Here is a 14,973-nt window from a genome sequence, read left to right on the forward strand (position 1 = left end):
TCTATTGCTCTATCACTCCCCTGTAAACTCTGATTGTTCTCTTCTGTATAATACAGTAACTCAAGTGTTACACTCACTACAGGATGGAAAAATTAGTACTAATTAGTTCCTGTATAGTCTAGAATTGGGACAAACCTATTAGGTCAGGGCAAAACAGGATTTTCTTTTATAGTTCTGAACAGCCAGGATTCCTAGAACACCTGTAATGTGAAACATTTGTGTTTAATGCTGACATCTCAAGAGATACTGAACTGTGTAAAGCTTGCAGTGCTCTGGAAAAGTAGCAGTGTTTTTACCAGCACCAGTTTAGGACTGGCCGTAACAGACCAATCTCACTGTAACTTTCAGTCCCTGCTCTTGCCTGATCCAGGTTGTGAGGCAGCACCCTTTGCTAGGTGTGGAGCCAGCGGGGATGATCTGTGCTTTCTTCAGTCAACTTCAGGCTGGGCATGCACACTTTCTAGAAAGAGAGGTGCGGGTCATGGAAGCTTTGCTTAGGTGCCGTGCCAGCCTGTAGTCTAAAGCAAGACACATGAGCACATCAAACTAATTCTTCCTGATCTGCACTGTTTCCCTGTCATATTGGATCCAATTCAATGTTATGACATTTCATCTAGACCTTTGGACTGCAGGCATGACTGTTGGTCTGCCTCTCTTCCAGAGGCTTGCTTCAACAGCTTCAGTCAGTAGCAACGCTCAAGCTAATAGCCGGCAGTGCAACTTTGGGGGCACACCTCCGTTGCCGAAGGCCATATCCATTGAGCTTCCTTACTCAGGACATCAGGATGAGCCAGACTTGCAAGACGCGTGTTTTCACAGATATTCACCCAACCACCACCAAATGAACTCTTCCCACTGAGTAGCAACCCTGCAGAAGCAGCTAAATCAGTGGTGGAATGGGAGTAGTATCTTTTCAGAGTGTTTTAAATTGTGTGTATGGTGATTAAAACCATGGAGTTACCTGTATCAAATGTATGTTAGGTAGATATGAAGGAAAAATGTGGTTATGTGATTTTTGTTTTAAAACATGATTGGGGAAAGAAATGACAGGATTAGAGTGATATAAACCATCCTAGTGAAGCTAGATTCATAGGGCATACAGCAGGTGAGAAGATCAAAAATGGCAAAAAATGAACGTTGCTTATTCCATGGTGGTCGTGACCACATCTAGGGTTATGTTTGTGTGTAAAATACATGAAATACATACTATACATGGGGGAATGTTTTTTACAGAACATTGTCTTCAGGTAATCTGTAACAGCATTCATATAGCACAAATCCTGTTGCCATAAAGGGATGAAATTGTTACATTAATAAAAATCCATTTTACCTCTTTAAAAGATATTTGAATTAAGTCCTACTTACTTTTGAGATGTAGTGTTCCAGGAGGAGATTGTTAATGTTTCCTCTGTAACAACTTTACATATCTCAAACTTTTTTAAATGTCAACATTTTGAAAACTGCACTTTAATGATTGACATTATTTTCTTAGGCCTGTTTTACCACCATGGAATCAAACGTTCCATCAAGATTTATCTAAAGTCCTTTAAGGTTTCTCTACACTATCCTTCATCCTATACTCCTGCCTTCCAGGTACCCCTTTTCTTTACCATTTCTCAGTTTCTTTGTGGCTTCTGGAGAAAGTACTTTTTTTTTTAAAGTAGCTTCTAGATTTTGATCTTATAAAGAAAAAAACAGTGTGTTACATGCTTTATTTACATTGTACATATGCTTAATCAGTAGCTGATGGAAATAATTGCAGAGATGTCTTCATTCTGAGTATCTGACTATATTGAAAGTGAGTAATAGGAACCTTGTCGAAATGGAATGACCCTAACACAATTTGTGGTGGCCTATTCATTGCGAGCTTTATTTATTGTATACGAGATTGAAACACTGCAGATGAAGCAATACACTGAATACTCATGATCTGTTAGAAGTTCCCCCTAAATAGGTTATTTTAGCTGTGCACTGTAAACTGGTTGGTTGCCAATTGATAGAAAACATGCTGTCTGTGGAAGCTGCACATATGTTCGTGCATGAGAGGAAAAATAATGTGTTGTAGACCCTAGGGAAAGTTACTGCCAGTGAAAGTGTCAGGAAGAGCAATGTATCCAAATGAACTGGACCAGTTCTGGCATTAGTTTTTTAACTAGTGCATTTTTTTTAAACCAGTACTGTATTTATCATTATTCAGTGTGTTTAAAAGACAGGTCCCCTCTTTTCTAGTCAATGTTTGTCTTGCCTTCTTCGTGTAAAATTATGACACAGTTGGGTCTATTGTACTTGATAACCTTTTTTGGTAATTATAATTTGGTATTCTGTGCATCTCACACTGATAACCTTAAAGCGCTTCTACTCCATGTGATTTATTTAAATGTTAATAAATTATACATTTCTGGCACTTTAGTAATTCATGTGAAAATTATTTGGAGTCAGCTCAATATAATGTACTTCTGTGTGGTCTCTTGTGGCCAAAAATATGTCAAACAATAATTTCATCCACTCTTCAGTTTCACATTTTAAAGTGACTTTGGCTTATCTGTAGGTCAGAAAAAATTGAGGAACACTTTTTAACTGAACATGTCTCAAACATTGAAATCCATTTTATTAAAGGAGGATAGAACTTGTTTTCATATCATTACATAGTATAGAAATACGATCTAAGCTGAATGTTATAGGTCTTGAAGGCTTTTTTGGCTTTATTTGTGTATTGTGTAACGGAAGTTTTAACAGGAGTGCAGGAGGATTGATCTAACAGAAACTTCTCCTTACCAAATCTTAATGCAATTTTGGTGAATAGTGGTGTTCTCCTAAGTATATTTACAAACATACGGTATTTGCCTCTTGGTACAAGGTACAGATCCTTGAAAAGGCATGCAACACTAATTTGGAACTGACGATTCATTTCATTGCTGTGAGTCACAGACAGACAAGCACTCATCAGTGGCAGTGAATGCGGTGATGCAGTGAATTATAGATTCTACCCTCTCTCTCTTCTCTCCTCTCGCCCCGTCCCTCCCCAAACACACACACACAGACTGAGTACAGATTGCTTTACCCTGGGCATAGCTATGCTGATTTCACTCTTAGTGACATGAAGCTTTATGCATCTCAAATAGCGTGTAACTTAAGTCCAAACTGACTTGCTGCAGTAATGAGCTTCAGTTCTTCATCTTGTGTTTTGTAGTCACCAGTGCTTATTACAGAATGCCTGCTTTGTGGCACTAAAAACAAAGGGTGATAGCAGATAATTAGGATCCTACCATCCTTCTCTATCAAGAGAAATTCCGAGTAAATGGAGGATAGCTTCAATAGCAGTGCTCTTTTCCTGCAAGCAGAAGACCTAATCCTGTCACTCGTGGCCACAGAATTGAGGGGGAGCTTTGTTTGCCCTGTGTAAAGAACTGTTGCTGCTTCCTGCCCATTGCCAGCAAAACTGGCACCCTCTAACCTTACCAGATCATCTAAACATATCGCTATTCAGTGGTATCAATGGACACCATGTGTCGCTGGAGATAAATGCTGTTCCCTGGAACACATCCTAGTTAAACAGGCTTCTTAAGGAAATCCAGTTTCAGTAGTATGTGCTGTATGGCTACCGGGACACCGTCCTACATGTATTCAACTTGTTGCTAGCCAGGGAAAGTAGCCCCTCACCTGAGTTCCTTTTAGTCCCCCTTTGAGCAGAAGAGGGGAAAATTGCACGAGTAGTGATGTGGAAGACCAATGTCAGTGCTGCCACTTAATTGCTTGTAGTTAATCTGCTTTCAAACAGGAGTCCTCTGCCCCTCTCCCCCAGTGTTTTACAAACAATATTGTTTTAAAATAAAATGCTGCACACTGCCCCAGGCATGCTTCTTACTCGGTTCAGTGAGCTGAAGTGCTGTTAAAGGTTCACTTAGTTGCCTGAGTGTGTAGTAGGCTGGAGAAGGGCTGATATTTTCTGAGAGTTCCATAACTAGCATGCATCTGCCAGGACCCAAATACAAAGAGCCTAAAATGAGTGCATGAAGCTTAACAATTTTCCTATCAGATGACATGGTAGCTCCAGGCAACCAGGAGTCTGTCTGTTTCAAAGCATAAAAAACAGTCCTTTATACTTCTGATTGCCAGTGGGGACTGGAAGTCTCATAGTACCGCACAGTTGGCTATTTTATTTTTTTTTACGGGGGGGGTTGTATATTTTTTAAGGTGACATTGCAAAAATTGTGCCACTTAATTCAAGAGGCCTGCTCCTTGCATGTGTTCAGGTCCTGTGTTTTATTGCCACTGAGCCCATATAACTACATGAGCAAACAGGAGCCTGTTCTAACTTGTGCATCCCCAAACAAATTATTAGCATGTTCTAGTTTCAAAACCTAGTACTTCATGGTGGTTCAGAGGTCATCACAGAGACAGCTTTTATCTAGAGTCCAGGAGAGCTGATCGGAGGATGGCAATTCCATCTCTCAATAACTGTCAAAGCTTTGATGTTTTTCATTCCTCATTGGAACAAAACCAGAATCTCAAATGTTTTCGCAAAAACTGAATTGTCAAAATGGTCAGGTTTTTTATTCTCCCCTGGACGAAAGCTCCGTTGAGATGGATACGTCTCCACAAGACATTTAGGTTTTGAAACACCACAGTCCATCAAAAAGACATTTGGTCAAAAATGTTCCAGCCAGCTCTAGATTCCAGATAGCATTTGCAGACCTGACAGTAAAAACAGTTTTCTTGCAAGCAGGATATTCTGTCTGAAAGCCATTGACTCGATAAACATGAAAACCTCTGCTGTTTTTAGTCCTGTCTATATTCACAGCAGGAATCTCATTTTAAATATTGTTAAAGGGACACGGTCAACCTGTTGTATATCATGAGGAATGTGGCTTTATTCCCAAATCTTTGATCCCTGGATTCAGAGTACACTACTTTCAGACACTAGGGTAATCCATGGAGTCAAGGACAGTAGCTGTAAATATACCTGGCTGAATTCTGCTCTAACTTCACTGGGGTTACACAGGGTATAAATGGAGTATGATTTCATCCTATGTGTCTTTTTTAGGTTTTTGTTTTTCTTTTGGGGGATTTTTGTTTTGTTTTTTGTCTCTGGCTTTTACTTGCTGATCCTGGCTTTGTTAGAGCATTCCCTTGTCCACACCTTCTAGTTCAATTAGTGGACAAAACCATTCTGACTTGGCTCGAAAGAAAATGGCTTGCCAGTAGATCCAGTCAACTTTTCACGTTGGGATTGGGAGGGAAGGTAGAATTGAAAGGTAACTAACTTTCAAACTCTACCTGCTTATGATGCTTAGTACAAAATCAGAACAGCACCTGCTCTGATCTTTACCCAGGGCAATGTGGTTGCCAGTTCAGTTCTCGTAAAGATTCCCTTTTCAGCTGGACATGCATGAAGTAAGAACTGAATGGAAGTGAGCCCTCCTACCGAGGCAGCATTTGTATCTCCTCGCTGGAAAAAGTGTAAATGAAACCTAACGGGACACTTTAACCTGAGCTGGTTGTGCTATCTGTCGTTAACACACACTTTCCAGCGTAAGACTCTGGTTTCAGTTGCTTACAACTTTGCCAAACTTAAGTTATTCAGGCAGAAATTGTCCATGGTGGGTGTCTGCCTGTTCTGGGAAAAGTTAGAGGAAAAATACTATTTTGCACATGAGAAATCCTTAGCACAGTTTCATTGAAAAGTTCGTCTAGCACTTCCATGCTTCGGAGCAGGGACTTGAAATTTGTCAGGGCGGTCACCCTCGTGTTAGGGATGTGCCCTCTGCCATTCATGTAAAAATCCACCCAAGTTTGGCCAATTTATAAGCCTGTGAAAGTTGCAGTTCATACATGCTCAGAAGTTGGTTAGAATCCGGCAACTAAATTCTCCCAGAGATTGAATAACTGGGCATGCTCCCCATCCCCAAACATACTGACTGCATTGAGCATGCTCCATCCCAAGGCTGCTGCAGGGGCTGAACTGGACTTTCCCTGTAATGGCTCTTGCTGTCTGCTGGGGCTGTTGTGGTGCCAGGTACTGGAACTGAGAACAGGGAAAAAGAGGAGGAGGACTTGTGGCACCTTAGAGACTAACCAATTTATTTAGTCTCTAAGGTGCCACAAGTACTCCTTTTCTTTTTGCGAATACAGACTAACACGGCTGCTAGTCTGAAAGCTGAGAACAGGGAGACTCTCTCCGTGCTCCCCTTGCCAGTGGCTAGGTAGCAATCGACCTGACTCCTCCCTTCCTATCATCCCTCTGCATTTGAGAGGGGGCCAGGCAGGAGCCAGAGGTAAGGTGGGGAATAATAGGAGCAGGGAGAGGCACAGGACATAAAGGAACTGAGAGGGACAGGCTGAGAAGTGTTTAGTACCACTAGAGGGCACTCCCCTCTAGAACTTGAAATTGAACCCAGGGCACTCAAGTTTCAGCATTTCTGTGCTTTCAGCAAGCGACAGAAGTTCACTGGCAAAGTGTTTGGACTAGCCCCTTAGAGGGGGATAACTGCCTACTACTGCTGCCAGTTACTCCCATCAGCTCAAATGGTAGAAGTCTGTGCTATGGATCTAGAGGTTTCAGTCCTGGTGATGGTCCATGTTGCGGGGGTTTCAGTATGGTTTCACTTAATGGAATTTGTTTTGTTTGCTTTTTAAAAAAACAAATAAATTTAATGTTACGGTTGCAAAGTCCAGCAAAAATTAGGAAGTGCCAGAATTAATTCTGCTTGTGCAACTGTAATTTGCCATGCATTATGATGATCAGTTATGGTAGTTGATTATTTTACACTTTTTGCAACAGTAAGATTCTTTTAACATAGTATTTTTAATGTAATTATTTATAATCTGCCATAAGTGTGCATGGCTCCATGCAGACAAAATTCCTTGCAGCTTACAGTATCACAGATTGACTGTCACCTTCACTCTGCAATTTGATTTCAGCATGACTACTCTGAATAAACTACTACTCAATATGAGTAATGCGGTCAGAATCGGGACCGGTAGCTTTAGCTAGAACTCCAGTAATAGCAGCAAGGTGGGGGAAATGGGACAAGGATCATAGTAATAAGATCATATCACTGCTTTAGTTTACACAGTTTGAGGTTTCTGCATTGTTAATGTTTAAGGTTATAGTTCTGTTATTTTATGTGGGGAGTGAGGAAGATTAGCAAGACAGAAAGCTGTGCTGGCTGCCCTGCCCGCAGCCCCCATTGGCCTGGAGTGGTGAACCATGGCCAGTGGGAGCTGCAATCGGCCAAACCTGTGGACAAGGCAGATAAACAAACCAGCCCGGTCTGCCGGGGCTTTCCCTGAACAAGTGGCGCCCATAGTTTGAGAACCACTGAGCTAGAGGAATGCAAGTGAAGGTGTGTGTAAAGGTGGGGGCCAGGGGAGAAGTGCTGTCATCCTGGTACAGTATTCAACAGGAGGGAGAAGCTTGGGAGGCAGAAATGGGAGTGGGGGGAAGCCCTGCACTTTAATCTGTGGGCTGCACAAATGACAGCTCATAGATTGAAGAGGCGCTAGTCTCCCTGTATACAGCACTGGTACAACAAATCCAGGCTAACCGGTGCAATTGTGGGCACCTCCCCAACACAGGTTGACAACTGGAAGGATTGCATCAACCATGTGGAAAGTGCTGGAAGGGCTGGTCTATGAGGAGAGTTTTGTACTGAAGAGCAGCTCGGCTAAAGGATGACGGGGAAAGCAAGCACTAAAAGGCTGTATGTAAGTATATACTAGTGTATTGACAAGGCCAGCTTGAAACTCATTTGTGAACTTAAAGCCAAAATTTGAGTTTCTGGTTTGATGAAGGCAGGGAAGGAGTAGGCGTGTTCAGAGGTGGGGGTGGGAAGAGCAGGTAAACTGAGGTGAAAATAATCAAAGGAAAATAACGGGGACAGAAAGAGTGTATGACAGTGACATCTGGCTAAAATAGTCTCATGAGCGGTGCCAAAAGCCCTGTTGTCTGAACCTGACTGGGCAAAATGTTAGAGGGAACAAGGGGGAAGAGACCAAATAATTGTGGAGTGTGAGGTGGGATTTTTCTAAAGTGCCTAAGGGATTTAGGCGCACATGGCACATTGAAAATCATTAGATGTGAATGTCAATTGGACCTGTGCTCCTAAATTTCTTAGGTGCTTTGGAAAAACTCCTATCTGCTATTTATGAGCTATAAACCTTTGGCTGCTGTGGAAAATTCCATTGCATTAATGCAGCTCTGTACCCAATATAATGTCGTTTAAGACGGTTAGGCTTTCAGGGGGATTGTTGTGCTCAGGAAAGGAAAGGATAGGTGCGTTTGATGGGTGACCAACGGCGGTAAGAATCAGGGATGTTTTGACAGAAGAAGATACACGGAACTTCTAAAAACACTGTGTGATGCCTGTGACTTGGGAGTGTCTGCAGCGGCAAAGGGAATTCAGCTGGTGCGTGTTCAGCAGCCACTGCCGGCTACATGGCCTAGCAGATTCTGTTCCTTAATAAAACATAGTGAGTGATGCAGGAAGCTTTGGCTTGTCAGCACTGATACCATACATGGAATTTGCAACTAACGGTACACGCGCTTTGGCCAGCGACTACTTACGTTCCCCAGACTCTGACATAGCAGCCGGTGTGATTTATTTATTCATTTATTTTGGGGTAATTAAAAACCCTCAGAATGTAAATGTGGAAACGGTGAGTTTAATGTCAGGTGACAGGATTTCTCCCCTTCCTTCTTTGATTGTAACATTTTAATTTCAAATTTTAATGAAGATTTCAGTGAGCATTAATGTAAAAGGGATGTGAAGGCAACGCAAAGCTGAATAATTTTATAGAGCTACAGGGCAGGCATGCACCCAACAGCTTTAAAACATCCTTGTCCCTAGCGGCCCTCAGCCAGAGGGGCAGCGCTAACTTTTGGGTGGAGGCGGGGGGCAGGTGTTCCAAATCTTACTTTCTAGAAACAACCCATAAACCTTTATGCCGACTTCCAGAGTACCTCATATGCAGGGCCATCAGAACGAGTTCAAAGGGATCCACAGGGTACATAGGAGGGAGCATGGTCTGATGGTTACAGCATATGAGTAGAAGTCAGTTTTGGCTTCTGTCTTCAGTTCTGCCACCAACCTACTTAGGGACCTTGAGCAGGTCTCTCAATCTCTTGCAGATGCAGCTATGATGTAGGTCTAGTTTTAGGCAGCCTGACCTAGTCTTAGTGCTCTAGTTTTGAGACCCCTATGACTCTTACCAGGTTTAAAATCAGGTTAGACAGACAGACTAGTTAGAAAAATTTCCCAGTATAGACAAGCTCTGAAATTCCTCCTGTTCTGCAGGAACTCAGTGGAATTAACCCTGCAGCACAGGTGGAATTCCAGTGCTCCAGGATTGAATAAATGTTTGTAAAGTTCTTATAAGCTGTCTGAATGTAGAAGCCCAGAGCACCAAGCTATCAGCTCCTTGGTGAGGAAGGTCTGAAATCTCTACTTAAATCACCAAGGATAGCATTTTAATGAAGTGAAAAACCATTATCTCCTCTTGCTGGTCTACTGATTGTGAGACGTCTGAAATAAATGTGAATACGACTCTTTGGCATAAATATGTGACGATCTGAACTTGCTTTCTGCAATATTGTTAGAATGAATTTCGCTCTCAGCCTGGAAAAGCATTTAATCCCTGGAGGGTGTGAATGGAAGCATGTTCTCTTATTACATACTTTGTAGTGACCCCCTTCAGCTAATAGCTGGAACAGTATTGTCTAGCTCCACAAGGAGTTAGAGAGGGTTTTGAAGAGGCACAGTGTGCGTATGCGCGCTCAAGGGAAAAACTTCACTCATGATGTAGTCTTCATTATGATTGATTGCAGAATGCCTGGGTAAATTGCTTATCTCTGAAGTCTGGCAATATTTCAGCCTGTTGAAGTAAAAGACAAGATCACTTGTATTTATTTATTTATTTTTGTAGTGCTCCAAACTTTAGCCTTGACGTGTAACTCTTTGTCTAATACATTAATTATGCTTTGATTTCCCCCCATACACACACAGCCAAACCAGGCCACCAGTTTTTCAAGTGTATTCTGGTAGGCAAATGTCTAAATAGTAGCATTTGCAGGCTCAGTTTTAGAAGTAAAATTGTTTTCACCAAGATGGAGGCACAGTTTGAAAATCAGGCCCTAAAACTTGTTAAAGCATTAATTTTTCTTTGTTTTCTCTATGTACACTCTTTTCATTTGAAGACACAGCAGGGATCTTCAGATCTAGGATTGTGGTTCAACACACTAGAAGTGCAACTACAGGATTTATTCTTGTACTCAATCTTTGAGTTTGTATTTGAAGAACCAAAAGCTAAAGTTCTCCGTTTTCCCCTTATGTTTTCCTTTCCTATTTCCCATTTCTACAAAGGGATGAGCCAAAAACCCATGAACTCAATGAAAGACATCCATTGATTCCAGTGGGCTTTGGGTCAGGCCTGTACTACTTTCCAGCCTTTACCAGGTCATCAGCATAGAAACTGCAGAAGATAGCTCTGAAAATCCAGCTGGTTAAATGGAATGGAGAGGTGTGCCATTGGCTGGCTGCTGAGCCCGATTTGTAGGGAAAATCAGACATGCCCTCACAGATCTTCAGCATCTAAGGAAGACAGACCATCCTGGTTGGGCATTCTGTAGTAAAAAGAATGGGGAAGAACATTCTGTGAGGGAGAACAGACAGACAACAGGATGATGTGCTGTCTTCTGGTGCCATGAGATGCCACTCTAAGAGATGCTTCTGAAGTTGGCAAAGATCCCCTTGTGCTGGTGCACATTGGCACTAATGATACTGTCATGGGATATCTCACCCAATATGTGGAATTCAGAAGGGTGCTGAAGGAGAAGAATGTCCAAGTAATCATCTCTGAGATCCTTCCTGTTCTTGCAAGTGAAGGAAGAAAGAAGGCAGAAGATTCTGAAAATGAATCCCTAGCTAGGTAAGTGTGTAAAGTAGAGTGGTTTTGATTTTTGTGGAACATTCGTCCATCTTCTGTAGGGAGAAGGGGTTGTACGTTTTGGATGATGTCCATGTCAGTACTACCATCTTCTCAGGGACAGTTTGCCTAGACCAGTGGTTTTCAACCTTTTTTCATTTGCGGACCTCTAAAAAGATTTGAATGGAGGTGCAGACCCCTTTGGAAATTTTGGACATGGTCTGCAGACCCCCAAGGGTCCGCGGACCACAGGTTGAAAACCTCTGGGCTAGACGAGTCAGGAGGGCATTTGACCAATAACAAAAGGAGAGGATGAAAAGCGTGAACAAATAAGTACTCATTTAGCACAAAAATGTTAAGATCAAAATTAATCAAGGCACCATAGGATGTGGTTCAGCAATTAAACAACCAATGCTCGGAGCCTGGGTAATAAGAGAAATTGGATTTCTGAGCATAGATTTGACATATATGGTATAACTGACACCTGGTGGGATTATTTACATGATTGGAATGTTACAAACAATGATCAGGGAAAAATTGAGTGAGGAAAAGGGGTGAGGGAGTAGCACTCTGTCAAAAATGACATTGGTTCTTTGAGTCACTGACCTCTTTGAAGAAAATGATCTTGAATGCCTATGGATCAGTGTCCTAACAGGTAAAGCACAAGATGGGGGCATTAGCTGGTGTCCACTACACGCCACCAAATCACATTAGTGAATTGGCTCCTTAAGCACTTACCTATAATGTATAGGAAAATACCTTTGTGATCATGGGAGACTTTAACCTGATATGTACTCGAGGTCCCAGCCTGCCAGTACTAAAGATCCTTGGAATTTCTAAATATTGTAGATGATTTCCTAGCTCAAAACATGTTGCATCCAGCACAGGAGAATTCTGTATTAAACCTCATCTTGGTAGATAAAGAGAAATTAATCACAAACTGAAAATTAGTAATAGCTTAGGTACAAATGATCACGACTTGATCACATTTCTTAAGTGCAAACAGAATATAATCCAAATCAGTGACACACCTATTTGGTGCTTTAAAAGGACAATTTCACAAAGCTCAAATTAGTTGGGAAGAAAGAACTAAAACAGAAAAATATGAATGATTAGGAGTTGTTTAAGAACATATTACTAAATGCCAAGAAGGCTACACTGGTTAAAATGGATGATGTAGTCATATCCAATGATGATGAAATACTTTCCATGTCAGCAGTAACTCAGGAGGATATTAAACAGCATCTACTAAAGTGACATTTTAAAAACATCAGGTCCAGATAACTTGCATCCAAGAGCTTTAAAAGAGCTGGCTGAGGAACTCTCTTCAATGGTAATGTTGAGGGGTTTGGGTTTTTTTGTTTTGTTTTTTGTTTTTAGTAAGTCTCCGGAACATTGTCTGTTCCGGAGGATGGAGAAAGCTAATGTTGTGTGAATATTTTAAAAGGGTAAATGGGACATCTTGGGTAGTTATAGGCCTGTCAGCCTGACAATAATGGAATGGCTGATACTGGACTAATGACAATCAACATAGGTTTATTGAAAATAGATCTTGTCACACTTAAGCTATTTGTTTGAGAGCACAAGTTTGGTTGATAAGGTAATAGTGTTGATGTAATATGTATAGATGTCCATAAGGTATTTGAGTTGGTACCAACATTTTGACTAAGAAATTAGAATGATGAACATAGTCATTACTGATAGTTTGCAGATGACACAAAGATCGGGGATGTCAGTAAATTAATGAAGAGGATAGAGTGATCTGGATTGCTTGGTAAATTGGGCACAAGCAAGCAATGTGTTTTAACAGTCAAGTGCAAAGTCAATGTATCTTGCAGCTGAGACCTGGGTCAGGCTTACAGGATAAGGGACTCTATCCTGGGAAGCAATGACTCTGGAAAAAGACCATCCACCAGGATCATCAGCTGAACATCAACTCCCAATGAAATGCTGTGGCCAAAAGTACTAATGCGATCCTTAGATGCGTAAATGGAAATTTGAGTAGAAGGGAGATCATATTACCTCTGTACTTGACACTGGTGCAACTGGTGCTGGAATATTGTGTCTACTTCTGGTGTCTACAATTCAAAAAAGATGTTGGAAAATTGAAAAGCATTCAGAGAAGAGCCATGAGAATGATCAAAGGACTGGTAAACATGCCTTTTAGTGATCTGTTTAGTTTAACAAAGAGAAGGTTAAGAGTTGACTTGGACAGTTTATAAGCATCTATCTGGGGAACAGAAATTTGATGATAAAGTGCTCCTCAATCTATGAGATGCAAGTTTAATAAGATCAATGGCTGAAAGATGAAGCTAGATGAATCAGTAACAATGAGGATAATGACCGATTGGATCAACTAACCAAGGATTATGGTAAATTCTCCATCACTGGAAACTTTCAAATTAAGTGTAGATGTTTTTTCTAAAAGATATGCTTTAGTTGAAACAGAGATTGATTCAGGGAAGTCTTATGGCCTATGTTGTATAGGAGATCAGACAAGATGATCATAATGATCCCTTCTGGCCTTATAATTTATGAATCTATGGTATGTTACTGTTTTATAATATTTCAGTACAATACATAGATTAAGCTTTTTCAAATAGAACATGGTCTTGGAACAAACTGGGATCTTACCTTTATATTGTAGCATTTTAAAACTGTAATTGCAGGTAAATAGACTTTTGGGGCACTGATGCGTTTCACCTAATTGTAATGAAGTAGACTTTTCAAAGTTGTTCTTTCACCTCTTCATATTCACCAAGGTTGCCTTTATAGTGATACATCTGTTTGGCTTTGGTGATTAGCAGAAACATTAGCAGACCTACGGTTTCAGGACATAAATAATTAATGTTTGTTCCTCATTAATTTCTTGCGAAACAGTCTTGTTAGACTACGTTTAAAGATATTTCTAGAATTCAGAGCAAATATAACAAGAAAGATCTGTCTATTCTTAAGGATGATTCCTTTTATTATTCCTGGAAAACATTGTCATCTTGTATCTTAAATATAAGAAATAATTTTATTCTTAACAAACACCAATGTGTGATTTGTTACCATTTTAATTTCAGGGAAAGATACAAGAAACAAGTTCTATTATTCATGCACATTACAAATGTGTACAAGAAAAACCTCCCAGGTAGAATGAATGGTCTGGTATCTTGCATTCCTGCTTCTTTAAATCAAAATCTTGTTGCAAAATTCAAAAATGAGACTGCATCGGTCTTTCAAATGCTCCTCTTAGAAAACAGTGTTTGTTTTGATTACTTTTCATTAACCAAATGTTTTAACGTTAGTGTAGTATGGCATTTTGAACTTTCTGGTTTGGCCAGAGTGTTTGCTAATGCAAAAGATTTTAATCTGGTATTTTTAATTTAGGATTAATATGAAGCAATGTGAGTTCAGTCTCACTACTAATTAATTCATTCCACGACCCTGCTACTGTAAATAGTTCCCACCATCTACATAAAGTAGCATATATTGTGTGTGTGTGTGATTTTTTTTTCTCCTCTTTTTCCAAATTCCAAAACTGGTAAGAACTAAGAGTAAAGAGAGAAACTTTCCATAATTCTTACATGTTGCAAAATTCTACATGTTCACTGTATCCGCAAACCTACCTAAAATTGTGGCTTGTTCCTAGAGCTCAGACGCTAGCATTGCTATAAGAATTAAAATAGTCTGTGCATTGACATGCAAAGAAGCATATCTGCCTTCCTGTTCTGCGTCAGCTTCATCTAGATCTTTGTCTCCATGGTATCTTCAGCAACAGCTCCTATTTTACTAGAGAAATGTGTCCTGTAAATGGCAAAGCTGAGTCTGTTCTCTTTTCTGGATAAAACTCAAATTGTTCAAGTCTTCCCACAAGGCATGTTTCAATGGCATGTTTTATTCATGAGCTGTGGGAGAAATTTTCACAGACACAAAGGGTGCTTAGGCATCCAATTTCCGGTGACACTCAGTGGGAGTTGGGTCCCTAGCTCCAGTTTGTGCCTTTGACCATCTCCGCTGCCTGACTGCATCTGAAAAATTCTCAGCTCTGTGCTCCAAACTTCT

This window comes from Lepidochelys olivacea (genome assembly GCF_965140295.1).
Source record: "Lepidochelys olivacea isolate rLepOli2 genome assembly, chromosome: 8".
NCBI lineage: Eukaryota > Metazoa > Chordata > Testudines > Cheloniidae > Lepidochelys > Lepidochelys olivacea.